Here is a 27,112-nt window from a genome sequence, read left to right on the forward strand (position 1 = left end):
GCCGGCATGGATTGTGGGGCTCTGGTCGTCGCTGGGAATTGCCGACTCTACCAAACCATGTGAAACACCCACCTCCCGCACACCCCAACCCTCCCCCAAATAAAATTGCCGCCGGCAGGATGCCGGAGTGGCGGCTTCTTCTCCGCCGCCGCCACCGGTTCTCCGCCGGGATCAGGTGGATGGCCGCTGCTCTCCGCTGCTGTTGCTGATGCAGCCCGTCCAGGTTCTCCAGGAGACGTCCCGAGGAGGGTTGTCGCCCCGGCTGGGCGGGAGCCATCAGAGGATGCCGCTAACTGGGTCATCTTTTCCGCAGCTCGTGAGCGCTGGCCCTGGGGGGCTTCTTCGCCCGACCGCACACGGTCAGGGCACCGGGCATTATTGTGGCCCGTCTGGTGGCAGTGCCGCAGAGCCTGCCGGAGCTTCTCCGCCACCGGTGGACTAACCCCAGCAAGGGGCAATGGAGTACAGAGCAGAGTGGCTCAAGCGCCGGGCTCATTCCAGAGCTTCTCCGCCGCCGGTGGACTAACCCCAGCAAGGAGCAACGGAGTCCATAGCGGAGTTGCTTGAGCGCCGGGCTCTGGGAGGGGATAAGCGGGTCGGTGTGGTACCGACGCCAGGAACTGGGTCCACTTCGCTGGGAACCACATCCTGCCCAACGCACACACCAGTGCTAGCTCTTTCAGGGAAAATGGACGGACCGCCACAACGGCCGTTACCTCTCCTGGTGCAAGACTTCCGTGGTCTCCGGGACCACCCGCTCCCTCCACAAGTCTCTGCCGTCCCAGAGCTGGGTCCATTCCCTGCTCTCCGGGCGGTTTGATGGTTACAGCGGCTGCAGCTGTGGATCTTTGCTCAGCCTGCCGAGTTTCATGCTCACCGATCGCTGTCTCTCTCTCAGCCTTGCTGGCTGCTGGTCCCCGCGCTGACTTGATGCACTCCTCCGGTCTCGGTGCCCGGCTCCAGTCAGACGGATGGCCGGCACTTTGATTCTGGAGGCAATGCTTCTCACAAGTAGGGGAACAGTGAGGAGGTGCCATATCTTGCGTTATATGTTGTACACTGTGTGTTCAATATCTTTGGTCCCAGGAACTCGTAATTACCATCGAGTTCCACTATATTACAGTATCCCGCAGATTACTAGTAATACAGGTCCAGTTCAATCCCACCGCTGCCACCAGTTAATTACAGGCCTGTCACGGTGACTTATGACAGGCTGTAATTTACACCAAATATATATAATATATAATATATATTTATAACTGGGTTGAACTGGGAACAGAGACTTAAATATGATAAAATATAATTTATTCCTTGATAAAGGTGAACACAACAGATTATACAAATAACAGGCAAAATATAGACACTTACTTAAAGATGGAAATGATGAAACAGTCACATCTGGACTGGCAGTTCATACAGCAAATCTTCATCATCCCAAGACATTGCATAGCATTTCTCTCAGCAATCAGGTAACAATTCAGATGATATCAGAAGACAAAGACAAAGGGGATAGGGCTTACCACGATTTATATATCTTTTGTAACACTATCCTTAACATTAAGTACAGGTGATTGGTCTTCAATTACCTCTAGCCACTCATTAACGTGGGAACACATTTTGATACATGCCCCCCTGCTAGCTGGTACATGCGCATTAGAACTCTGGGGTCTCATTTCTGTAGCCCCTCATCTGCATCAGGAATGCCAGCTAGTCTACCAGATTGGATTCCTGGCAGGATATTCTTTGTTGTAAGGTGTTAAATGGGACACTTAAAGACTGCTCTGGTTTGAGTAATCGCCGCCCTCATGTAAACAGTGGAGGTGACAAAATCCTGTGAACCATACTTAAGTCCTAGACATTGGGTCGCCTCTCTGGCCATATGCTACCCTGGTATGCAAAGGAATTTCCTCTGGGTTTTATCCCTGCTTTGGGACACAGTATGCAAGATAAAACACAAACATATTAAAATATCCGGTTCCGTTGGGTCCAGCAGGTCCAATCTTCCCAATTCTCCATGCCGGAACTGGGACACCCTATGGTCCAATTTGCGACTTGCTACGACCTTCGGAACCGGAGTTACACAAATACACCTTAAACCGTTTCCTATTTTAATACAAAAAACTCAGCTGTAAATTAAATCACGGTTTTTCACTAAATCCCCATTGAAAACAACGGGCTCCGCCGCCATAGACTTTCAATGGCAAACCGCCACCGTTGGCGGCTATGGGAATCTGCCGCCATAGACTTTCAACGGGGCTGCGCTGCCGTTGAAGTCAATGGGGGTTTTCCGCCATAGCCGGTCAATGGAGATTGGCCGCCATTGGAGTCTATGGGAAAAGTCCCGAACTTTCAAGGGGGTCCATACTCCGTCGGGTTGGTCCAAGAGGGTCAAGGATGGTTCTGCAGTGATGCCGGAGCAGTGACTACAGGTACCCCAAACCCTGATCCTCTGGACCCTCCGGAACCGGAGCTATGGATTATCAAATTTCAGCTTTTGACACTTAGCAGCTTTTTTGAGCTGTTTCTGCCGCCGCCATTGGAACCTATGGCGCGACCCGCTCTTCTCGGTTCGACCCTTATCGGGGGTCCAGGATTCGGGGACCCGGTTGTGGTCGAGTGGGGGGAGGCCTAGGAACTAGGGGCTAAAAGAATTTTATTTCTAAGTGCTCTAGAACTGTTTATTCCCACGCCACTTTTCGTTGAACTTGACTGCTAAGTGATCAAAGCTCTCTTATTGAAAATGTATCCGCTTTGCGGTTTTGCGGTTTGGACGGCAGCATACTCGTTCCTGGAAAGCGCCTTCGAGGATTCTCCATTGAAGTCAATGGGCCCATTGACTTACAATAGGAAACCGCCGCTCCTCCTCTCGGACGCCATCTGCTGGTCTTCACAGGAAACAGGACCCAAACAGCAAGATTCGCCATTGAAACACATGGAGCTCCAATGGCGGCCTATGGAACCCTGCAAAATGGTGCCTGAAAAGGCGGGAAAATTACACAAAGGGCTATAATCATTAAAGAACTATTAACCCTTGTACTCCCGGATGAATCCTAGTGTGTGATGCAGACACTGATATAACAATAAAACAGGGGAACAGGGGAATACACATTTTCAGGTTATAACGGGTTAAATCACATTTCTGGGCCTCAGCCCAGTTAACCCCTTGTCTCCCTGGTGAGGTTAGAGGGTGGCCAATTGGGGTGTAACCCCTTTAATCCCGGGCCAAATCCTCCCCATCGTCAGAATTCACTATGCATCACACCACTAGAGTTTCATGGACAGTCGCTGAACATCGGTAAGGCAGAAAAAGAGTCACAATAGCTCAAATATACAAATGTATGTGAGGATATGTGCAGTGTCCAGCAGGCTTCAGAGGAAGACGTGGGGTTCAGCACTTGTGAGCATTGTCAATAGCCAAAAAAGCTATTTCGTTTCAATATTCAAAACAGAAGACAATCTAGAGCAGGGGTGAGCAAAAGAGATTTTTTTTTGGGAGGGGGGGCACGGCAGTTACAGAGGCCCCGCGCTCTTCCCCGAAGCATTTAAATTAAATGCCAGGGAGTGCGTGAGGCCTCTGTAACTCCCTTACCTTGGCTTCATGCGATGTGTTGCCATGGCAACGCGGAGTCAAATTATGTCATGTGATGTCACATGACCCCGCTGCATCATTTGACGCCGGCACAAAGGTAAGAGGGGTGCGAGCAGTGGGGTAGAGCAGGCAGGGGTGTGCAGCACCAAATGTTTGCGCACCCCTGCTCTCGAGGGTAAAAAGAGTCATAACAAATGTTTTCACAGCACGAACATGTTCTGCTCGACTCAATAAATAAACAGTGTTTTTCACAGTTCCTATTCCTCAGAAACGCAGGCCTGAAATAAAGGTTTGCAGTGATAGCTTAAGATGGAAGCCAGAGTTTGGTATAGACACTATACCAAAAATAGTATAAGGAAATCAGAGATGCAGACACCACATCTCTTTCTCTTTAAGATTTGTATGTGATTTGATACTTTGTCAAGTATTGTAAGCAGTATTTCGACTACGCTATATCAATTTATATGTGATGTATGCCTAATTTTTCCCTCAGTTTTATATATATATATATATAATACACAATATGTGTGGTTGGACAGTTACAGAAAAAGCATTGTACATAGAGAGATGTTAACATACAAATGCATTTTTATGTCCAAACCCAACTGGAACAATGACAAAAAATACATATTCTTTGCCTCTGACAACCCTAACAATCCCTCTGCCTAATTTTGTGCTTTGCAGACAAATACATAGTTGTTTGGCAGGGCTCCATACCCAACCCTACCCCAAAAACCCCTGCATGGGATAGCTGGATTCCTGCAGCGGTGGAAGAGGGAATGGTTTCATAGCAAGAGAATGTGTCCTGTCTCTGCTTTATCAGCAGGCGCTTAACCCCTCAGCTGCTAGATCAGTGATTTTCAACCGGGTTTCCGTGGGCACCCCTTAGGGGTTCCACGGCCTCCAAGGGGGAGAGCTGGGACAACTGTCCCAGGCCCGGCGGCACCCCAAGCGTCAGTGACCCGCCTGCTCCCCAGAGGGAGGAAGGGAGTTTAAGGGACTGCAGACCAGAGACTCTGAGGAGACTCCGTGAGAATCCGGATGAGATGCGATGGACCGGAAGTGACGTCAGACGCTAACATCTGAGACAGACACACGTGAGGAAAAACAGAAGAAAGACAGCGCAAAAAAACCTCATTGTGTAGTATAAATAACAATATTGTATTGAAAATCAGGTGAGTATTGCACATCCATCAATATAGTAATATTAAGCAGGACATGTTAGGGACATGTTACCACTCTGTGCTCAGATGGGGATCACCGGGAACAGCTCTCCTCCACAGAAGAAATTTCCCTCTGGATCAGGTATAGCTGATGGAGTCGCCGCCACGGGTATACACTTCTCTCCGGTTCACACCACTGGCTTGTCACACCGCAGAGGGGAATTCCCTCTGTCCCTGCCGGGTCAGGTGCAGCCTATGCGATCGCCGCTACCAACACACGCTCCTCTCCGGTTCACAGTGCCCACTTGGCTCACCGCAGAGGGGGAATCCCTCTGCCCCGGCTGGGTTGGGTGTAGCCGATGTTATTACCGCCGCGGATGCACGCTCCTCTCTGCTCCACAGCGCTGGATCACAGGGCGCTCGCCAGTGACGTCATCAAGCGGCGCCAAGCGGCGTCAGGCACAAACTCAGACCGCGTGTGTGTGAGTGGTAAATAAGTCCCAGATATACAGTCCTGAACCACAGTGTGGTAAAGTGGTACAAAGGCAAATAAAGGCAATATAAAACCTCTTTTTGATGCAAGGGGAATGCGCCCTCATTCAGTCCAACGCGTTTCGTGTATCAAACACTTCGTCAGGGAACACACGTGAGGCAAAGATTCTCTCCTGCACAGCACTGACAGGTTTTAATTTAAAATCAATGCTTTAAAGAATGGCCATATTGTAAGTGTTTTTAATTTACTTTGACCAAATTTTAAAGGTTCATTATACATGTTGCAATATGTGTGCCCTGTTTTGTTTTTCTTACAATCTCAATGAACATGTCCCTGTGACCAGAAACAAAGAAGGAGGTTCACCTTATACATCAATGCTTACATTATAAGCACCAAATGTGAGTGCAAGACCTAACATGGACGCGGCTTAAGACTTCCCCTTTCTACTTGCTGTTACCTCTTTATTGTGGTTCCCTCAGTAAACAAGCTCGCTTCCTCATTGTGTCGTTTACTGTTGTGTACGAACCATATTCGGACCTTACTTCGTTGCTCTTCTTTTGTCCTAACCACAGCAGGTTTCCTTACCATCGCTACCTGCCTGCCACCCAGTTACGGAACTCCAGCCCCGCAGTCACTCCCCGTGACAGAATAAACTGACCATTATGGATCCCGCTGGTACAGGATTCGCTCCGGCTCAGCAAGTGACCTCCATGACACACGTTATTACAGGCCTGCAGGACCAAATGGGGCATGTACTTATTCGGCTTGTTAATGCAGAAACTCAGCTGCAGGAACTACATGCTAACCCTGCTACTCCCTCGATTCTGCAAGACCAAGTTGTGCGGACTTTACCATGACAAGGTTGGCAGGCTTGAATCATGTTTTGATCAAAAGATGCAACCAAAAGAGTCCTTTGTTACACAGACTTAGGTTCTAAATGTAAACATGTCACTAGTATATTTTAGCCCAATTGGGAGGAATGCAGAAATTGTCCTTTGTTTTCCATAAATGTAAGGCCAATCCTTTTACCAGCTACATACTTCACAAAGGGAGGAGCGCAGGTAGTATGTACAGTATTTCTGCGCATATATAGTCATATTGTTGATGCAGAGGCTCAGCTGCAGGACCTATGTGCTTCCAAGGCAGTCTTACACGCCCAGTCAGCTTACCGTCTGCCTCTCCCAGAGAAATTCGGGGTGACTGGCATCACTTTAGAGGATTTCTAAATCATTGGAGACTCCAGTTTCAGATGCAGCCCACTGTCTATACTACGGACGCTGCTAAAATAGGACAGATCGTCCTCTTATTAAAGGATGAGGCCCTCTCCTGGGTATCCCCTATTCTGGAGCAAAATAGTCCTTTGTTAAGGAATCTGCAAGATTTTGTGGATGTTATGAGCTTTGTTTTTGATGATCCTAATCGCAGCGCTATGGCAGAAGCAATTCTGATAAACCTCCTCCAAGGGAGGCGTACAGCTGCTGAATATGCCACGGAAATTCCGAAGATGGATAGATGACGCAACCTGGAATGAACCGCACAGAGATTCCATTTTCACAGAGGCCTGTCTGATCAGATAAAGGATGAACTTGTTTGGATTGTTGCTCCAACGGCATTGGAAGATTTTGTTCGCCACAGTATCTAGATCAGTGATTATCAACCGTGGTTCCGCAAGCACCCCTCAGGGTTTCCGTGCCAGCCATGGGGGGAGCTGGTACAACTCTCCCAGCTGTTCCAGGCCTGGCGGTGCGGCGACACCCCACATAGCAGTGACCCGGCGGCTCCTGAGCTCAGCAGCAGCAGCACTGCAATCCTTCCTCTCCCTGCTCCTGTCCGTGCATGAAGTTACGTTCAACTTCTGGCTGACTGGAGGGAGAGGAAGGATCAGGTAAGAGTGAAAGCTCTCACTGCAGCTCCCTTAAAAAGTGTGTGTGTGTGTGTGTGTGTGTGTGTGTATAGACGTGGGGGAGAGTGTGTGTACTGTATGTGTGTATAGAAGAGAAGGGGAGAGAGTGTGTATTGAAGAGAGAGGGGGAGTGAGTGTGTGTGTGTGTGTATAGAAGAGAGATGGGGAGTGTGTGTATAGAAGAGAGAGGGGAGCGTGTGTGTCTGTGTGTGTGTGTATAGAAGAGAGAGAGGGGGAGAGTGTTTGTGTATAGAAGAGAGAGGGGGAAGTGTTTGTGTGTTTAAAAAAGAGGGGGTGGGGTGTATGTGTGTGTATAGACGAGAGAGGGTGTGTGTAAGGGGGAGAGGGAGCGTAAGGGGGAGAGTGAGGGGGAGAGACACGAGAGATGGGGGAGATAGATGGGGAACGATGGGGGGGGGGTACATGAGATAGGGATGATAGGTGGGAACAGGGGAGGGGCAAGAGAAGTGGGGAAGAGGTTTGGGGTTCCCCAGAATGTCACAATCTAATTCTGGGATTCCTTAATAAAAAAAGGATGAAAACCACTTCTCCAGATAGACCTAAGAATGCTACTTTCCCAATTGTAAAAGTTTGAAGAATGCCACTTTCCCCAGCTCCAGAAATTAAACCAATGCAAGTGGGTTAAATACTTATGTTTGTATTGTGTCAATCCTGTGCATTATCTAGCTATTTGCACTAACAAGCGTAGGAGACCCTCGTCCACTTAAGGTCTACACAAATTGAATACCGTGAATGCTGATCACTGTGACCAGCTGCACTCTCTGTCACAACCCGTATTCTTCACTACTCAAGAGGATAGTAACTTACCTATCGAGCATCCTCGCTTCCTGTTCACTTAAGGAAGGTACTCGCCACATCTCTACTATCTTTATATGTTTGATTCTAGTGTGGGTGAGCATTTTATGGACCTCAAATTTGCCAAAGATAACTTGCTCCTGTCCAGACCTAAAGCCTCTCTTCTGAAGATGTAAGTAGTCAATGCTTTGCCACTAAGCTGTGGTCCTGTTACCCATGAACCCATATTTTAACTCTCATTGTGGAGCCCGGTCACCAAGAGGAAATTTCTTTCAACCTTATTCCTTCGCTCCAGTTTCTGGTAATTCTAGGTATTACTTGGCACGTGGTTCATAACCCCCAAATCAATTGGAAAACCAGAGCCATCACCTTTCCCTCACAATATTGTGAACTCTGTTGCCTACTTTAAACAGCCTACCGGACAGGTCACCATGTATGGAATTTCTTCCACCCGTTCAGGTACGCTACCACTACAATATCAAGAATTTCAGGTGTGTGACAAAAGAAATACAGACAAACTTCCGCCACACTGACCATATCACTGTACAAATGAATTACTGCCCAGAGCTGCCATTCCATTTAGGGGAATGTATTCCCTTTCTGAACCTGAGTTACAAGTTCTCTGAGAATATTTACAAGAAAACCTTTCTTTTTTCCCCCAAACAATTTTATTTGTTTTCTTACATTATGTTGAAGGTGGGGGATGGGTACAGAAAGAAAAAACAGGGTGGGTAAAAGGTAATAGAACAGCCAACATACATAAATCAACAATACAATAATAATAATGACAATAATAAAATAGGAAGTAGGAGGGGGAAGGGGGAGGCAAGAGACAATAATAGTCACAATCATTTCTCGGTACCTTCAATAGAATTTGGTTAATAACCTTAGGACTTTCAAGGACCCGCTTCTATTCCCTTAATGCCTTTACATTTGTATATCTTGCATTGCTGATATGTCTTCTGTAAAGGCACTTATCCAGTGACTCCAGGTCTTCTCGAATGTAATCATAGAGTTTCTCATGAATGTGGTAAGTTTTTCCATTTCTAGAACATGTCGAACGTTTTCCTGGAAGATCTGAGATAGTATACTCGTCTGCTTCCTAAAATGTAAAAATTGAAATGTGTTTAATAAATATTTTTGTTGCCTTGTATATAAAGTGAACATTTATTCTGCTATATTCATAACATATCTCTTGCCTTAACTGTGGGGAGGGGAACAAAAAGAGAACAACGTCTATTATGTAACTATGTACCCCTGTACAACTTAGCCCTTGGGGGATGTAGGGGTTTGAGGGGGTTCCTCTGAGGGTGTGGGTTCCCTTTGCCCTTTTTTTCTAAAAGGGGGGATAAACTTCCGGTGTATTCCCTAGTCCTGGGGATTATGGGGAGGATGAGGTAAAAGGGAGAACAGAATGGGACCCTAAACATAAAACCAAAAATAACTTATAGGGGCTTCTAAAGCTCCTAAAGTCCTTTTCCTTTCTAGATTAGGGTGTTGGAAGTGGGATGCAGCTGGCAGCTGGCACCGATGTCTCTCAATGCAGAGGCCAACGAACCTCTCTCGACTCCCGGGCAGGAGTGATGTCAAGGTCCTCTGACTTGACCAGTTGTACAGTTTTTTCATGATCTTTGTAAGATTTACACTTTCTGACAGGTTTTCGGATGTGATGAGGTGGTCATTCGCCCGAAGCTTTTTTAATTTCTACCCAATCTTTGTATCTGCTTTCTCTCTGCGACTTTGTCTGCGTCCAGATGGGTGTATGTGATGATCGATTAGATGATCCAGTTGGCGGTGGTGATTTTGCTCTTTATTTTAGTCCCCCTTTAATTAGTGCTCTTTCTCCTTCCTCTGGAGTTTTCACCACTAATGTCGATCCGTTACGCCAAATTACTAGTTTGAACGAGAAACCCCACTTATATTTAATTTGTGACTGCTTGCAGTTCCTTTCTTTTGAGTAGAGTGGAGGGGGTGAGATCACTAAATATCTGGATCCGATGACCTTCAAATTCTATACAGGGTTTTGACCTGGAGGCCTGCATACCCTCTTTGAATGTATATTAATGAGCCCGCAGTATAACATCTCTCATCTTGTTAGGGTCAGATTGTTTTGGTACTAATGCCCTGTGCACCCTGTCTAGCAGCATCTTCTCTTCCGTGACATCAGGAAGCAGGGTCCGAAACAGCTTTCGCACAAATTCCTCTAGCGCTTCTGGGAGTACAGTCTCTGAGATATTTCTTAATCTCAGGTTGTTTCGTCTGGCATGATTTTTTGTGTCTTCCAGCGCTTCAGTCAGAGTATTTATTTGTGGTTTTAAGGCTACTATCTCATGGTCAGTAACACTTTTGGCTGAGATCAGATCATCTGCTACGCCCTCCCGACAGTCAGTTCTCTCCCCCAGTCCATGTAAATCTTGTCTTAGTTCAGACTAAGTTCAGTAATCAAATTAGTAAAAATTGATCATGAAAAAAGAATTGCAATAGAAAGTAAGATCAACCCTAAAAAGTTCAAGTACCTTAATAACATAAAAAATAGAAAAGAAAATATAGGACCCTTTCACTGTTGAGATGGGCAGGCAGATAATTGGAGATAAGGAAAAATCAGTGGTATTAAACAAATTCTTTGCCTCTGTGTTTACCAGGGAAGAATCCATTTCAATAGCAGTGCCGCAGGAGGAAGCCACAACCTCTATATTAACTAACAATTGGTTAACTGAGGAAGAAGTTCAGAGGCGGCTTGATAAAATTAAAGTAAATAAGGTACCGAACCCCGATGGCATACATCCAAGAGTTCTCAAATAATTAAGTTCTGTAATAGCCAAACCATTACATTTAATATTCAAGAACTCCACTTCCACAGGCTCAATACCACAAGATTAGCGTAAAGCAGTTGTGGTGCTTATATTTAGAAAGGAAGCTAGATCACAAACGGGGAATTACAGACCTGTAAGCCGGACATCAATAGTAGGGAAGCTACTTGAAGGTTTAATACGGGATAATATTCAGGAATATCTCATGGAAAACACAATTATTAGTAATAGTCAGCATGGATTTATAAAGGATATATCATGCCAAACTAACCTTATTAGTTTCTTTGAGGAAGTAAGTAGGAATTTAGACAAGGTTAATGCCGTTGATGTGGTCTACTTAGATTTTGATATAGTTCCCCACAAGGTTAGTGTACCAAATAAATCAAATTGGACTTAGTAAACATATTTGCATATGGATTGAAAACTGGTTGAAGGATAGACAACAGAGAGTAGTCATAAATGGAACTTTTTCAAGTTGGTCTAAAGTCGTGAGTGGAGTACCTCAGGGATCGGTACTGGGACCCCTGCTTTTTAACGTGTTTATTAATGACCTTGAGGTTGGCATAGAGAGCAAAGTCTCCATCTTTGCAGATGATTCTAAATTGTGTAAGGTAATAGAATCAGAGCAGGATGTAATTTTTGAAGTGAAACTTCTTTAGTGGCACCTGTGATGGGATAAAACTGGATGGATGTGGGGCGAAATGTGAAACGGAAGTGACGTCACGTAATGGACGCCGCTCCGCTCACATGTCCCCTGTTACATGTGGCGGCGGCGATAGCCGCCGGCGCCGCTCCTAATCGCCGCTGCACCCCTCACCCTCCCACACACCCCACACCCAGTTGCGCGCTCCTAACTGCCGGTGTTCCGCCGCCCGCTACCATGCCGCACGCCACGCATGCGCAGAAGCGGCTGGCAGCGGCGCCGTTCCCCGCCCGCTGCCATGCCGCGCGCCACGCATGCGCAGAAGCGGCTGGCAGCGGCGCCGTTCCCCGCCCGCTGCCATGCCGATGGACAGGAGGAGGGAGGCTGGCACCGGCGCCGGTTCCTAACAGCCTGGGAATGGGGGGGTTTGAGCGCGCCGCCGGGGGGTGGGGAAGGGGGGAGCTTGAGCGGCCACGCATGCGCAGAAGCGGCTGGCAGCGGCGCCGTTCCCCGCCCGCTGCCATGCCGCGCGCCACGCATGCGCAGAAGCGGCTAGCAGCTGCGCCGTTCCCCGCCCGCTGCCATGCCGATGGACAGGAGGAGGGAGGCTGGCGCCGGCTCCTAACAGCCTGGGAATGGGGGGGTTTGAGCGCGCCGCCGGGGGGTGGGGAAGGGGGGAGCTTGAGCGCGCCGCCGGGGGGTGGGGAAGGGGGGAGCTTGAGCGCGCCGCCTGGGGGTGGGGAAGGGGGGAGCTTGAGCGTGCCGGAACCCCCAGACCCCCACACACTGACTGACCCCCCCAGACCCCCACACACACACTGACTGATCCCCCCAGACCCCCACACACACACTGACTTATCCCCCGAGACCCCACACACACTGACTGACCCCCCCAGACCCCCACACACACTGACTGACCCCCTCAGACCCCCACACACACTGACTGACCCCCCAGACCCCCACACACACTGACTGACCCCCTCAGACCCCCACACACACTGACTGACCCCCCCAGACCCCGACACACACTGACTGACCCCCCCAGACCCCCACACACACTGACTGACCCCCCCCAGACCTCCACACACACTGAATGACCCCCCCAGACCCCCACACACTGAATGACCCCCCCAGACCCCCACACACACTGAATGACCCCCCCAGACCCCCACACACATTGACTGACCCCCCCAGACCCCCACACACATTGACTGACCCCCCGAGACCCCCACATACACTGACTGACCCCCCCAGACCCCCACACACACTGACCCCCCAGACCCCCACACACATTGACTGACCCCCCCAGACCCCCACACACACTGACTGACTGACTGACCCCCCCAGACCCCCACACACACTGACTGACCCCCCCAGACACTGACTGACCCCCCCCCCCCAGATCCCCCCACACACACTGACTGACACCCCCAGACCCCCACACACACTGATTGACCCCCCCCAGACCCATACACACACTGACTGACCCCCCCAGACCCCCACACACACTGACTGACCCCCCTAGACACTGACTGACCCCCCCCCCAGACCCCCCCACACACTGACTGACCCCCCCAGACCCCCACACACACTGACTGACCCCCCCAGACCCCCACACACACACTGACTGACCCCCCACAGACCTCCACACACACTGACTGACCCCCCCCCCCCAGACCCCCACACACACTGACTGACCCCCCCCCCCAGACCCCCACACACACTGACTGACCCCCCCAGACCCCCACACACATTGACTGACCCCCACACACACTGACTGACCGTTGTCGTTGTCCCTCTTCGTGCTGTGGCTGCCCTACAGACCGCCGTAGTAGTGATGCGCTGATTCCCCTCGCCCAATAGGCCAACGGCAACGCGCGCATGCGCCTGTCAGCACGTCCTGAACAGCAATACCGGCTCCCTACCATCATTGGATGATATTTCACTGGGGTTTTTTGTTTGCCTTCTTCTGGATCTATATACTATAAGTACGGATACAGGATAAAGTATATCGTCTAAATTTAGCATAGGTTGAACTTGATGGACGCATTTTCTGTACCATAATTTACAGTAAGTTATCTAGATCACCTTTAGTTGTGTGTCTGACAATGTCATCAACTTTTTCTTCAGCTTCTACCTCTGAGGGGGGCCTCTGTGGCGCCACCATCTTGGATTTCTGTCTGTCTGGGAAGTGCTCTCCTTTTAAAAATGTGCAAGACTACCCGCGACCTTTGCCTCGTCTCCGGTCTATGCTTTGTCTAACCGGGTGTTCCGAGTGTGCTGCAGGTGGTTTGGGCGCCGGTCTGAGTTCTGCGTTGCTTCTTTTAGAGGAGTGCTGTGCCCCGGATCGGAGGAGCTCCTCAGTTAAGCGGCCATCTTGCCTGCGTGCCCCACAATAAAACCTTTCTAAAGGTTTCATCTGACTTTCTACCTCCCCTGCAGGGGCCGCTCTCTTCTTTGTTGGAAAAAAAGAAGCTTCTTTACACCCTTGCATTGATTTCTGGGAACTAAACAACATCACAATTAAAAATAGATACCCACTACCGTACCTTTAAGCCCAGAAATTCTGGAGAGGTTAAGAATTGCCAAGATCTTTACAAAGCTTGACCTCCGAGGAGCTTACAATCTAATTTGTATTCGACCAGGGAATGAGTGGTAAACTGAATTTTGTACCCACTATTGGCACTATGAATACCCGGTCATGCCTTTTGGTCTCTGCAATGCTCCGGTCACTTTTCAGCATTTTATCAATGATGCCCTTCGAGATCTCCTGGACCAACTTGTGAACGCTTATTTGGATGATATCTTGATTTTCTAGTTTTTTTAAACTAGAGAAATGGGAATTTGAAAAGACCTGTATGCAATTTCTCGGGTATATTATCTTCCCTGATGGGCTGAGTATGAATCCCAGTAAGGTTCAGGCTGTTGTGGAATGGCCTATTCCAAAAAAACAAAAGATGTTCAGAGGTTTGTGGGCTTTTCCAATTTCTATAGATGTTTCATTAAAAATGTCTCCAGTCTATTTGCTCCTGTTACCCAACTCAAGCGAAAAGATGTTCCTTTTCAGTGGTCACCGGAACTACATTTAGCCTTTAAACGACTGAAGTCTCTCTTGACGTCTGCTCCTGTCCTCATTCTTCTGAACCATGAACTTCCATTCATAGTGGAAGTTGATGCTTCCGACTCTTCCACAAGAGCTATCCTTTCCAAAAGGGTTGGACCAAAGATGCTCTTCCCCCTTGTGCATTTTATTCTTATCGAATGTCATCAGCGGAGAAAAACCATAACATTGGGAACAAAGAACTCTTGGATATTAAGTCCACCTTTTCTTAATGAAGACACCTCTTAGATTGAGCCACACACCTAGTAACCGTCTTTACTAATCATCGGAACTTTGAGTTTTTTCGATCAGCTAAAAGACTGTCTGCAGACAAGCTCGGTGGGTTCTATTCTTTTCACGATTCAATTTCCTGATTTCGCACCGCCATGGTTCTAAGGTGGGTGATAAAATGCATGATCTGAGCATAATGCAACAATTCAGAGTCTGGGATTAGTTTATGCTCTTTTAGACAAGCAAGTGATTTCATTTTAGACTCTGATATAAGGCATAAGCTTGTCTGGGTTATTTTGAATAGCAATTGCCAGAGGTTTCATTGTCAGGGTAAACCGTAGGGTTGGGGGAGGACAACCCTGTCTGGTGCTGTTTTTGAATGGTTAACATTTCTTATATGCCCCAGAAGTCTTAAGAAATACAGTAGGATAACAATATAGCAATCTGATCCAATATAGGAAGTTACCTGTAAATCCATAAGTTAGTAAGGTTGTGAAGAGATAGGTCCAATCGACCCTATTGAACGATTTCTCGACATCTAATAATAATAACATTGTCTCTGTCCTGGAACAGGATTGTGATTTTCCTTGAGTGAGGGATATTGGATGGTAATATTTCCAATCAGTGTGGTCTTTACCTGCTTTATGTGTTAGTGATATTGTGGCCATAAGCATGTCACAAAGGGGATTAGGCTTGGTCCCCACTGGCTGCGGGGACAAGAGCCGCCCCTCAATGGGGCCGGGCCCGCTGCAAGGCCCGAAAATTGAGATTAACACTGGCGACGGAGCGCTAGGCCACGCCCCCCGGTGAACCTGCCAGGTGACATTATGGCCGTGTCCCCATCACGCCCCCCTGTCTTTCCCCCTGCACCTCGCTGCAGACCGGGGAATTCGGCTGCACGCGCCTCCCGGCAGGCTCGCGTGCAGCACAGACAGCGGGGCCGTAGCCTTACTTTTGTTACCAATAGGCTATTAAGGAATTTGGTTAAGTGAGGTGTTAATGATTTTCTGGAACTTTTTATAATATAATCCAGAGAAGCCGCCTGGGCCTTGGAACGTTATCGTTTTTTAGGAATTTAATAACAAAATATACTTCTCCAGTTGAGAGATGTTGATTTAGCTTGACATTATCTGGGGGGCCTAATGGTGGAAGGTGACAGGATGAAAAAGTCTTGTGGAGGGTTATTTATTGTGACCTTTAAGACAGGGGTTTGCAAACTGGGGGGCGTGAGAATTTTTTTTTGGGGGGGGCGTGGTGGTTACAGGTTACAGGGTCCAGCGTTCTTCCCCAAAGCATTTCAATTAAAAGCCGGGGAGTGCGTGAGGCCTCTGTAACTCACCTGATCTCCGACGGCTTCGGTCGACGCATCGCCATGGTAATGCGGTGTCAAATGACGCAGTGGGGTCAGGTGACCTGACGTCACATGACCTGCGGTGTCATTTGACGCCGGATACCGGGTGGGGGGTGCGTGAGCACTGGGGCAGAGCAGGCAGGGGGAGCAGGGCCAAAGGTTTGCACACCCCTGCTTTAAGACATAGTATAGATTAGCACATTCATAAGCACAGTTAATTTAAATTAGAAGTATTACAATGTGTACTAAGAGAAGAATGCAAGCTCCCAGGACAACTGAGGTCCCTGCTACATGGCTCCCCGGTTCTCCGTTTCCCCCTCCCTCACCTCCATTGTTGTAGGGGCTGTTGTGGGGGCGGCGGGCTGGCCGGTGGCTCCCGTTGCAGGGCACTGCCATGTTTAAGGTGCTCGCGCATGCGCAGAAAGGTTGCGGCGGCCATCACAGGGATCGCGGACTGGCATATGTGTCGCTCCGTAGCTCAGGGCCTTCCCAACATCGCTCATGCGCAGTGCAGATAGCGCACGTGGCAGCAATCGGAAAGGGCTCCGCAAAGGACTACAACACCCAGCAGCCACTGGGGCTGCTAACCACATGACACCAGGGATGGAGCAACTGGCAGGTACCTTTATCCTACAGTGCACTAACAGTATACACACACCATAGTGGCAGCGCTGACCACATATAAGGTTAGGGCAGTTATCCTTGTGGACACCAGGGGGGTTGGGTGCCCCAGGGCCCCTCAGGTACGGTGGACACGGTGTGGGTAACACGGTGGTGGGATAAGGCCCTGCGTGGCGGAGGTATAGCTGTAACCAGTAGTGTTACCATTATCATTATTGCGGTTATCTGCTTATATACATATACCCTATTTCCTCGATTGTAAGACGCCATCAATTCTAAGACGCACCCTTGATTTAATAAAAAAAATTGGGGAAAAAAAATCTCACTGTATTAAATGTGCAGATTTTTTTTGTTTATTTTTTTAACTAGCAGGGTCACATGACACTTATATACCTCAGGAGGCAGGCACATCTCTGAGGTCACTAATAATGGACTCAGAACATGTAGCCACTCCCATCCATACATAGGGCACCTCACCAGGGTGTGAGGGCAAACCTCCATGATTACTGCTGGCATTCCTGTAACTTATCAGGTTTTACTGCCAGCAGGAGAGATGACTGTTCTGCTCGACAGGCCCTGGTCAGCTTAGCACTGCCCGCTCTCCCCGGCAACACCAATGACAGGGGTTCCTCGGGATCCACTGGATCATCCAACCCATCGGGACCCAGGGGTTCTATTAATCTTCGCCCAATTTTGTACCACCTCTCCTGAATCTCCATGAGGTGATCCTCCTCCGTAAACTCCCCTTTAGCCCACCAATGATCTACCACCCCATCCCGATCTATGATGAACCGGGTTCTATCAATCCAGGGCACATATCCCTCAAATAAGGGGGCCCACCATCGGGTTTCCCTAACTTCTTCTAGCGATTCCTCCTCTAGATCTCCCTCTTCTGGTACACCCCCAGACGATATACCCGACGTACACTCGGACGGTGCTTGATTGTCCGAACCCTTTTTCTGGCTCCCAATAGTCACGCTCACATTACTGGGACAGTCACTGAACACCGATACCTGCCGTGTAATCCTCCCTCCTCCCACTGACCCATCATCAGAGGTCCCATAGTCCAGGCTCCCAGTCCGTTCATCGGAAGCGACCCGTGAATCCCCTGACATCCCTAAACTAGATGATGACCCAAAATGGAAAGTGAATGGGGCTAAAACTTTAACTAGGGCCTGGGGTCTAGCTAGGACTGGGGTTTGGGGATAGGGCTGCACAGTCGGTATCCGCGGGGCTAGGACCCGCTCGTCTCCGCTACCTGGTCCAGTTCCGCCACAGGGACTCTCCGTCTCTCCGGTCTCCCGACTCCTCGATCGCTGTGTCGATCACCCACTCCTCTTGGACTTGGGCATCCGACCTCCACTGCTCGAGCGACGGGGAACGATCATCTCCTGCGCAACTCCCCCGGAACTGATGTCCGGACGCGCACGTGTTCCGCCGCCATCTTGGGATGGGTCCCCAAGCGGGACCTCTTCCTCCACCACGATATCCGGCAACGCCTTTTTCCTTCGTGGCGCCGCCGGGGCCTGGCTCTTTCCTTCCTCCGCCACCACCATCTTGGAGGCCTGGGATAAGCATGGACTCTGCTTACCACTCCGGGGCGTTGGAGTGGACCTGCCGCCATCAGATCCGCTGCTCACCACGGCCGTGGGACTTCGCCGCGGAATGGGCGACACTCTGCTCCGTTCTTCGCCAACACCGGTAAGTGGCACTCTTTTAGTCGTACTGCTACTATGGTACGCCGGCGGTCGGGTAGTAACGGCAATAATACTAAGGGACTCCTCGTCCGAGGACTCCAATTTGGCATTTAGCCGGGGCCTTCCGCCTGGTGATTTGCGGCACGGGCCCCTCTTATCACCGCGTCATTGACCGTTTTTCTCGGTCGGCTCTGTTTTAATTACCGGAGCGGGTCCCTGTTCACTGGGACTCGTAGCCTCCCTCCAGAGCGCACCAGGAAGTTACGCAGCCAGCATAGCGGCATCTTCCGCCGCCTCTACTGCTTGAATCGGCACAAAGGTTGGTATGGGCCGCAGATATTGTAGTCCACACTGGGCGCATCGTGCGGTAGAGCTCACCACTCCGCCCGGCAGTCGACACTGCAAGCATAGGCATGCAACAGGCTCTACGCCCTCTACTTGGAGAATCAGGAAGCCTCCTGGAGCCGAGTAGGGATGCGTTGTTATCAAGGGCCCTTGTTCTTGTTTGCAAGCCATAGTCACTAATGGAGGTGCTCGCACTAGTGGTCTGTACGGCTTGCTGGTTCCTCGCAACTGAAGGGCATGGGCTGGGTCACCAACCCTTCCTCCAGCTTTCTCCATCCGCATCCGTCAAGACAGGAAACCACTCCCCCTGGTTGAAACTTGGGGGCTGGCCCAGCACAGGGGCGGAACTAGTCACAGTCCATGTGGGCGCGGCTCCAGCTTTCGCGCCATACCCCCCAATAGGGCGGGGTCTCTCTGTTGGCGCCACACCTGGCCAACTTTCTGCAGATTTAGCATTTGCAATATTCTCTGCAACTGGCCCACGCGGTTTCCCAGGGACACGGGAACCACCATCTTGGATTGCACTGTCAATCAGATTCATTGTTGAGGTAGCGTTCGATTGTTTGTATGTTGTATGACAAATAAGTCCATTTCGTGCCTCCCATTTCACAACACTGTCTCCTTCTCCTTCACTATCCTCAGGGTCAGTACCCCAAGGTCCTAAGCAGGCCATACACGGCACTACTACTGTCTTCACGCCATTCCACAACAGGCTCACAAAAGTCTCCTCTGTAGCTGGCTCCTCTTCCTCATACATCATCTCATATTCGTTCTCTCTTCGGCCTCCATCAGCCATACTTGAGCTTCCGCACTGCGCAAATTCTCCATTCTGTCGGTCGACATTAGAATACTGTGTCTTGAATTATTGTACATGGAGCTCCACTATGCGGGGCAGCTGCCACACCGATACAATAAAAATGCCTTGTGCACCACCTTGTGTACCTAATGTAAATCTGACTCGTGTTTGCACTACCTCAGGCTAGGGTCACTCCTGCTGTGTCTGCTGTATCTCCTTCCTCCCAGTCTGTGCTCCCTGTCCACTGGTCTGGAATGGCTAGAGTACTCTGGTTCGTCCATGCAATACTTTGGCGTCTACCTACTGTTGCTAGTCTAGCGCAGACCCTCTCCAGGATTCCTGCTCTAAGTTACCAGTTTATCCCTTTAGGCGTCTTACCACTAGCACTAACTCAAGGGACTCGGACAGCTATAACCCGGCTCCAGACCTAAGAATCCCAGGGCGTCTATGCGTTCCACGTCTTCCGCGGCCTCCCTTGACTACCCCTGGCTCCTCTTCCACGCAGCACAAAGTGGCAGCAGACACTCTTCTCGTTCCTGGTGAGCCTAGCAAAAGCCTGTCCTGTTGACAGGTCTCTCAGCAGCGCCTCCAACTGTAACGCTTGTTCATGTCTGGTCTGACCCACCCAATCTCACATTGGCCCCTGTGGTCTATCCAGCCCTGTTACATGTCTGTGTATGGTAGTGCACCTGTAGGCAACAGGACTCCTGAGTCTCCCGCATGATGGTATTCGGGGATGTCAAGCCAGACAGGTATCTGAAGTAGTGGGTGACGAGTCCTACTTACATTACGTGCAGCGCCTCCACCTCATTAGGATCTATGCGTATGCAGGTAGATGGTCCTGATGAGGAACTCCTTCTTGGTGGTGAGGGCCCCAAGAGAGTAATTGCAGACTCACACCATGGGGTTCTTGGTAAACAAGCCATATTTATTGTGCGTGGTGATAAGGGCCAGCTGCCCCTCACAGTCCTTGTCTCAGCCGCACATTCTTCCGTGATTCCCTTTAAAAGGTATGCCCTCCCAATGGAGTGGGATTCCCTCTCCCCGTAGGGAGATCACCCCTGTGCCAGGTCCCTGGACACAGTTGGCCTTCTCTGGCTTGATATAAATTGATGCCACTAGTTACTGCACTAGTGGGCACCTTTAACTGGCTGCTTCACCTTGCACCATCAACTCACAGCAACCACACGCTGCAACCTTCCTCACTAACATTAGGCAGTGCAGTACCTTATATACCTCAGGAGGCAGGCACATCTCTGAGGTCACTAATAATGGACTCAGAACATGTAGCCACTCCCATCCATACATAGGGCACCTCACCAGGGTGTGAAGGCAAACCTCCATGATTACTGCTAGCATTCCTGTAACTTATCAGGTTTTACTGTCAGCAGGAGAGATGATTGTAGGCATTGTTAGGCATGACTACACATACATACTGTTCCCTTATATATGTCTTTGTATCAATCCAAGTATTTTATATTAACCCTCCAATGCTGGAGGACAATGAAATGCAATATATTGCATGATCCTGCAGCACCGTCTGACACCAGCATGAATACCAGATCTGTGACCAGAGCCTCCTCCTCTAACCTGCTCTGCCAGTTCCACAGCTTGGCCACATCTAGGAGACTCCCCCTTAACTGGTGCATTGTCTGCTGCTACCTGCTGACTGACAAGTGTCATTCCTTGTCCCCTGGACAACAGCACAACCTAACAAGGTTTCCTCTCTGCTCTCCAGCAGGCAAACCTTTAGAATGGAATGTTCTTAAGGGCTGCACAGCGGAAGAGCCTCATAACGCAGGGGTTACTTACAGAGATCACTTGAGAGCAGAGTTAGCCAACCAGTGCTCCACTCGGCTCTTCAGCAGAACAAGGCTTAACGGAGTAATGATCCCGCCAGCCTCTGCCAGAGAAGATGTCAATGGAGCAATACTCGTCACCGAAAGTAGCGTTGTACGCTTCACGTGAATGGCACTGTGAACCTGAATCTCAATCTCAAGTGTATAATGGGTGGGTGCATAAGGGGGAGAGAGAGAGTTAGAGACAAAAGTTGACCTCTCGGACGGGATCCACAAAAAGCCCCCACATAATACTGCACTCAAACTGACAGTAATTGATGGAACGTAAGTAGTCCTGAGACTTATTGTCTATGTACAGCACAGCTGGAATAGCTATAAAAAAGGAGAAAATCTAGATGGCTAGATCAAATTGATGCCTCCTGCTATAATAGTAGCAGTGACATATCTAATCACATAAACAAAAAGTGTCTTAAATACTTATTTTAATCCAAATGGAAGACATACCGCGTGTTATAAATATAAAATGTGAGATATACAAACATATAATAAAAATTCGGCACTAGGATAGCTGACATATAGTCTGTCATAAATATGAGAGTAACCCAAGCCCATGTAGGGGAGAGGTAATAGTGTACTGAGAGCAGAGGTAATGATATAAGGTGTGCACCGGCACCCTATGCACACATATCTCAGGTAGAGGGGTATATATAATAGATCATGAGAATAATTCCCTGTGTAACAGTCCAACAGGTATAACGATGGTGTGTGTATATAGGGTAAAAATTATAGGCCCAGTAGAAAAATATCTATACAGATATAGATACCCGTGTCTCCTTATACAGGACTACTCTGTGTAATCACATAGCACCTAATAAATCAACAGTAAATATGTAATATTTTCCCCCCGTGCAAGATGAGAGTGGAAGCAGTCACACCCCCTTTTGAGCTACACAATGCTATCGTGATAGGATGCAAAAGTAAAAGTATAAACATAGGTACACTTAAATCAAATATTAGAGGGCCGCAAAGGAGAGGATTGCGTAAATTGTAACCCTCCTTTCCCGGCTCCCTAAGGAGGTTACATCAGTGCAATGGTATAGCAGGCATCCATATTCATTTACCTTGTCTCAGGGGCTGTCGGTGGTCTGCTGGACGGTGTAAAAAATGGGTGCAGGAGTTTTTCTAGGGCACCCTCAATCTTTACTAATGTTCCCATACTTGAGAACACTGCAGTCGTAATACATATTGATTTACATTGTTGCACTTCTTTTCATCCATACTGATATTCATACTTATACAGTCTTCCTTGAGGGCCCACTCTTAACACACATGGGAGGTGCATCTTCTGGTTACTTCAGTACTACTCATCTGGTGGGTCTGGCCCCCTTCCATTCTCATCAACATCCTTGCAGTCCCTTTTTCTGTGGGCCCCTGCTGAGATCCTGGCCTAATCTGTAGAACAATACTATTACTTCCCTACTCCTGCTTTGGACCTGCCACTTCCTCAGGGTGTACTGAACACTGTGGATGGGGATCGGATTTATAGGGCTGATCCCCAGACATCCTGGTGGCACTTCTGCTTGACCCACTTAGGCATGTCTGTATTCCCTTCTGTTGGGACATGTACTTACTTAATATGACCATACTAAAGGATCCTTACTAATGAAGTAAGGACTGAAATACTGAAGGGAAGCCTGACATAAACTTACACTTTGGGGAACATCTTCCCTACCTCTAAGCTCAGAAGCTTTGCTTCTGCTGCCATGCTGGAACTCCCTACTGAATCATCTGCCCCTCTCCTATATCCATACCCAATCCCTGCAAGCTCTAACCCCAAAACCCACTACATCATATCATATATATTTGTGTCAAAAGGAGTGCTATTGGGTGTGACCAAATGTATACAACAAAAGACAAAAATTCCCAATGCTACATCCAGTATGACAAAAAATATATAGCTCAATATTTAACAGTATGTCTTCTCATAAGTAATGGTCATTTAGGTAAACTATTTGGCCAAAGCATTACAAGCCTGCAGCCACGTCACGGCATGACCACTCTGCAGGTCTTAACACTACCATGGGAAAATTCTCATTTACCTCTGTAATGGAGGGAGAAATGTCTTAATAGACCAATGTTCCACAGGCGCATAAAAAGACCTGCAACTTAAAAAGTGGAAAGGGTGAGCTATGAAACGGAGGAGTCACTAACCTCCAAACAAGTGTTACCAGTTGACATTGGGTTTAAGCTCACTTCTCCCACATTTTAAGTAGCAGTTTTTTTTATGCACCGGTGGAAGACTTGTCTATCAAGACATTGCTCCCTCAATTACAGAGGTAAATGAGAATTTTCACAGGTAGCGTTAAGACATACAGAGTGGTCATGCTGTGACGTGGCTGCAGGCTTGTAACGCTTTGGTGAAAGAGTTTAACTAAATGACCATTACTTATGAGAAGACATACAGTTAAGTATTTAGCTATATATTTTTTGTCATACTGGATGTAGCATTTGGAATTTTTGTCTTTTGTTGTATACATTTGGTCACACCCAACAGCACTCCTTTTGACACAAATATATATGCACACATATGCCTGACGTTTCAGTCCCCCTGGGGATTGAAACATCGGGCATATGTGTGCATTTTGGACCCAATAAACCAATTTTATGTGATTATCACTTGTGCTGTGCCAGTACATTGGATCTCTAGGTATCCTCACAGACACATAGATATATATATATATATATATATATATATATATATATATATATATATATATATATCGAGTAATACTAGAATACTGGCACTATGGACATCGTACCCGTCATGCCCTATTACAGTCCTTATCAGCACAGTACTATTTCTGAGTCTATGCAGGACTTAGGGGCCTCAATGCTGCACCCAAACCTTTGGCAGTTACAACCTATAACGTGCCATTTATCTACTGTAAATGTTCACAGGGTGTAGCAGAAATATTACATGGTGAAGGCATAAAACATGACATTAATACCAACACAATAGTTTTATTTTAACATGGTCACACATATAACGGTAACCGTAGTGGGTAGTGCTATAAGTAGGGTGCCCACTAATATATATATATATATATATATATATATATATATAATCAGTGATATAGAACTGTGATGGAGCGGCCTGTAGGCGAGGTCATATCAGATTCCACACATGCAATTTTCAGGGTAAACCAAACGTTAAGTGATTTTGTTGGCCACAAAAATAACAAAAACATTGGGACTACAGCCCCTTTAAGGCAAAACATAAACCATAAAATAAATACCTATTCTCGTTACGGAAAATAACTACACTTTGCGTGCAGCCCTTTCTAACGGCAGCTGGCCAACAAAACTGGTTACCAACTCCAAAACATATAAACAATATTAGCAAGACAGGGAACAATATTGAAAGTCTTATCTGACAATGATGCTGGTCCGGCGTTCCTGGTCCGGCGTCTCAAGCTGCAAGTTTTGAAGTCTTGCTGCTCCCAGGAAGTCTTTTGCCCTTCTTTGTGTGTAGGCTTCTCTGGTGTGTGAGACTTTGGGTTCCTCACGGTTGCCGGGCACAATCCTCTGGTCAACCAGCCTGGATCCCTGCGGGCGGGAGCTCTGTCTGTGATCCTCCAAACAGGGACAGTGACAGGTTCTCATTTCCTGGCTTTTATACCTGTTCAATCAGGAGTTTAATTACCTCCACCTCCCAGTTCAGGTAGGAAACCCGACACCAGTGCAGTTTCCAGCCCTGTAACGGGAATTTAACCCCTGGAGTCCCTTACAAGAACGCACATCTCAACTTGCGCTTAACCGGGGCTACCGTGTAGGGTAACTTTTCCCGGGCCTATATGAGGCCATTAACATAGGAGTCTACCACTGACCTGAATCAGCATATCTGACCCATATGTGAAAACATGGTGAGAACCTTCAGTTGGAATTATTAGGCCTATAAGTAATGAACAGGGTCAGGCTTTTGGACCATATTACCCCTCCCACCCGTGGACCATATTACCCCCACAAAGTGAACCCGCTTATCCACATTCCCATCTACATATTTCACCTGATCCTTATAAATGCTGCGCCTAATGACATCACTATCACTAGGCAGACGAGGGTGGAGCGATGATTCTGCCTAGTCACCCAGCAACATGTTAAGGTGGAAGGGGCGTTACTCTCTGTGGGCCCACAGTAAATGCCTTAAGGCCATAGTAATCCCAAATGGGGGTTACAGGTATGACTCGACAGGTGAAGTTTAGGAGACCAAGCAGCACCTGCATTTGTCAGAGCGTGACTTTTTTTTAGCTCGCTTGCATTCCTGATGCCCTACAGCTTCGCAAACTTATCCCTGGGTAGCCGTGACTCTTCGGCCACTGTTTCGACCTCTACACCCATGAATGATAAGGTGCTAACCGGGCCCCCAGTTTTATCCTCTGCTATGGGTATTCCTAGGTCCCCCATTAGCTTGGCGCTGTGCTCCAAAAGTCTCTTGGACACTGTGGAACTGGGGGTCCCATCAGGGGGAAATCGTCCAGGTAGTGGGCTATCGTATCAATCCCTGTTTTCTGCTCGATACACCAGTGCACCTCGAAATAGGCACATGAAATGGCGCACCCCATGGGGCGACACATATCTACAAAATAGGAGCCTTCAAATTTGGAACCGATGAGTCTGAAGCTGCTTGGGTGTAGGGGCAACAGCTGAAACTGGCTCGATGTCCAGTATAGCCATCAATGCCCCTTTGCCATATTTCCTGATTATGTCAATGGCTTTATCAAATGATTGATACTGGACATGTTATGTTTGCTGATCGATCATGTTGATAATGGATTTGCCCATAGGATACGATAGAAACTAAATTAGCCTGAATTTCCCAGGTGTTTTTTGGACCCACCCCCTGAAGGTGGCTCTGATTATGTATGGGTGGGGAGTGACATGAGTCTTAAATTTACCTCCTTGTCAATATTTCCCATACTACGTGCCTGTATGTAATGGCCGATTTCAGATTGCAAATTGCCCCTTACTGGGATACTGAAACCCTCCCTAAAACTCTTCTCTAGAAAAGCCGCCTTCTCCCGCTAGGGGTAGGCTTGAAGCATGCTTTGGATTTTAATTGGCGTTGATGCCATTGTTAGGGGTGCCGTAACCCTGCTGGCTGGGGGCCCCCTGCTTTTCTGTAACATTTTTTGGATGAGTGCCCCCACAGGAAAATGAGTATGCATGGCAGAAGTTGCAATCCTCTCCCCTTGTGCACAATTTCTGGTTAAAATCCCAGCATTCCACCTTTAACAATATCTCTGAATCTGAACTATCGCTCTTGCTATGAGAATAACTATCAGAAGATGACATAAGATTTTTTTTTCCTTACCAGGTTCCGTGATGGGGAAACCAACCAGGTGCTGGGCCACACCGCTGGATCGCCTGTAACATTGTCATCCCCGTAGGTTACCCTGGATGCCAGGGGGGGGGGGGGTGGTATTGGTGGTGGGCGGTGGCTGTGCTCAGGTGCACCGGCCTGTGGAAACCAATCCTGGCTTATGGATGGCTAGGGGTGTTGTGACCGCTGACAAAAACTGTCTCAACGATAGTCCTGGGCAGATGGGAAGGTGCCCACTGGTGATTAGAGCAGGAAAAACCCAGCCCTGCCCGCTAGGGTGAGGCAGGAGGAGAGAGAGCTTTTTGAGGTGAAGAAAAGTCGAATTTCTGTAACAGAAGGCTTGTGGAGACCCCTTCTTTATACCCCTTTGATCCC

At 48.4% G+C, this 27,112-nt stretch overlaps 1 long non-coding RNA gene across 1 annotated transcript in view; it reads left to right on the forward strand.

The window, feature by feature from the left end:
- Positions 1–26,801, forward strand: part of LOC142491129 (uncharacterized) — a 38,858-nt gene extending 12,057 nt beyond the window's left edge. Inside the window, exon 3 of the long non-coding RNA XR_012800294.1 lies at positions 26,732–26,801. This is a non-coding gene — a long non-coding RNA (uncharacterized LOC142491129). The remainder of the gene's footprint in view (positions 1–26,731) is intronic.
- Positions 26,802–27,112: the final 311 nt, after the last annotated feature.

Source organism: Ascaphus truei, chromosome 3 (genome assembly GCF_040206685.1).
Source record: "Ascaphus truei isolate aAscTru1 chromosome 3, aAscTru1.hap1, whole genome shotgun sequence".
NCBI lineage: Eukaryota > Metazoa > Chordata > Amphibia > Anura > Ascaphidae > Ascaphus > Ascaphus truei.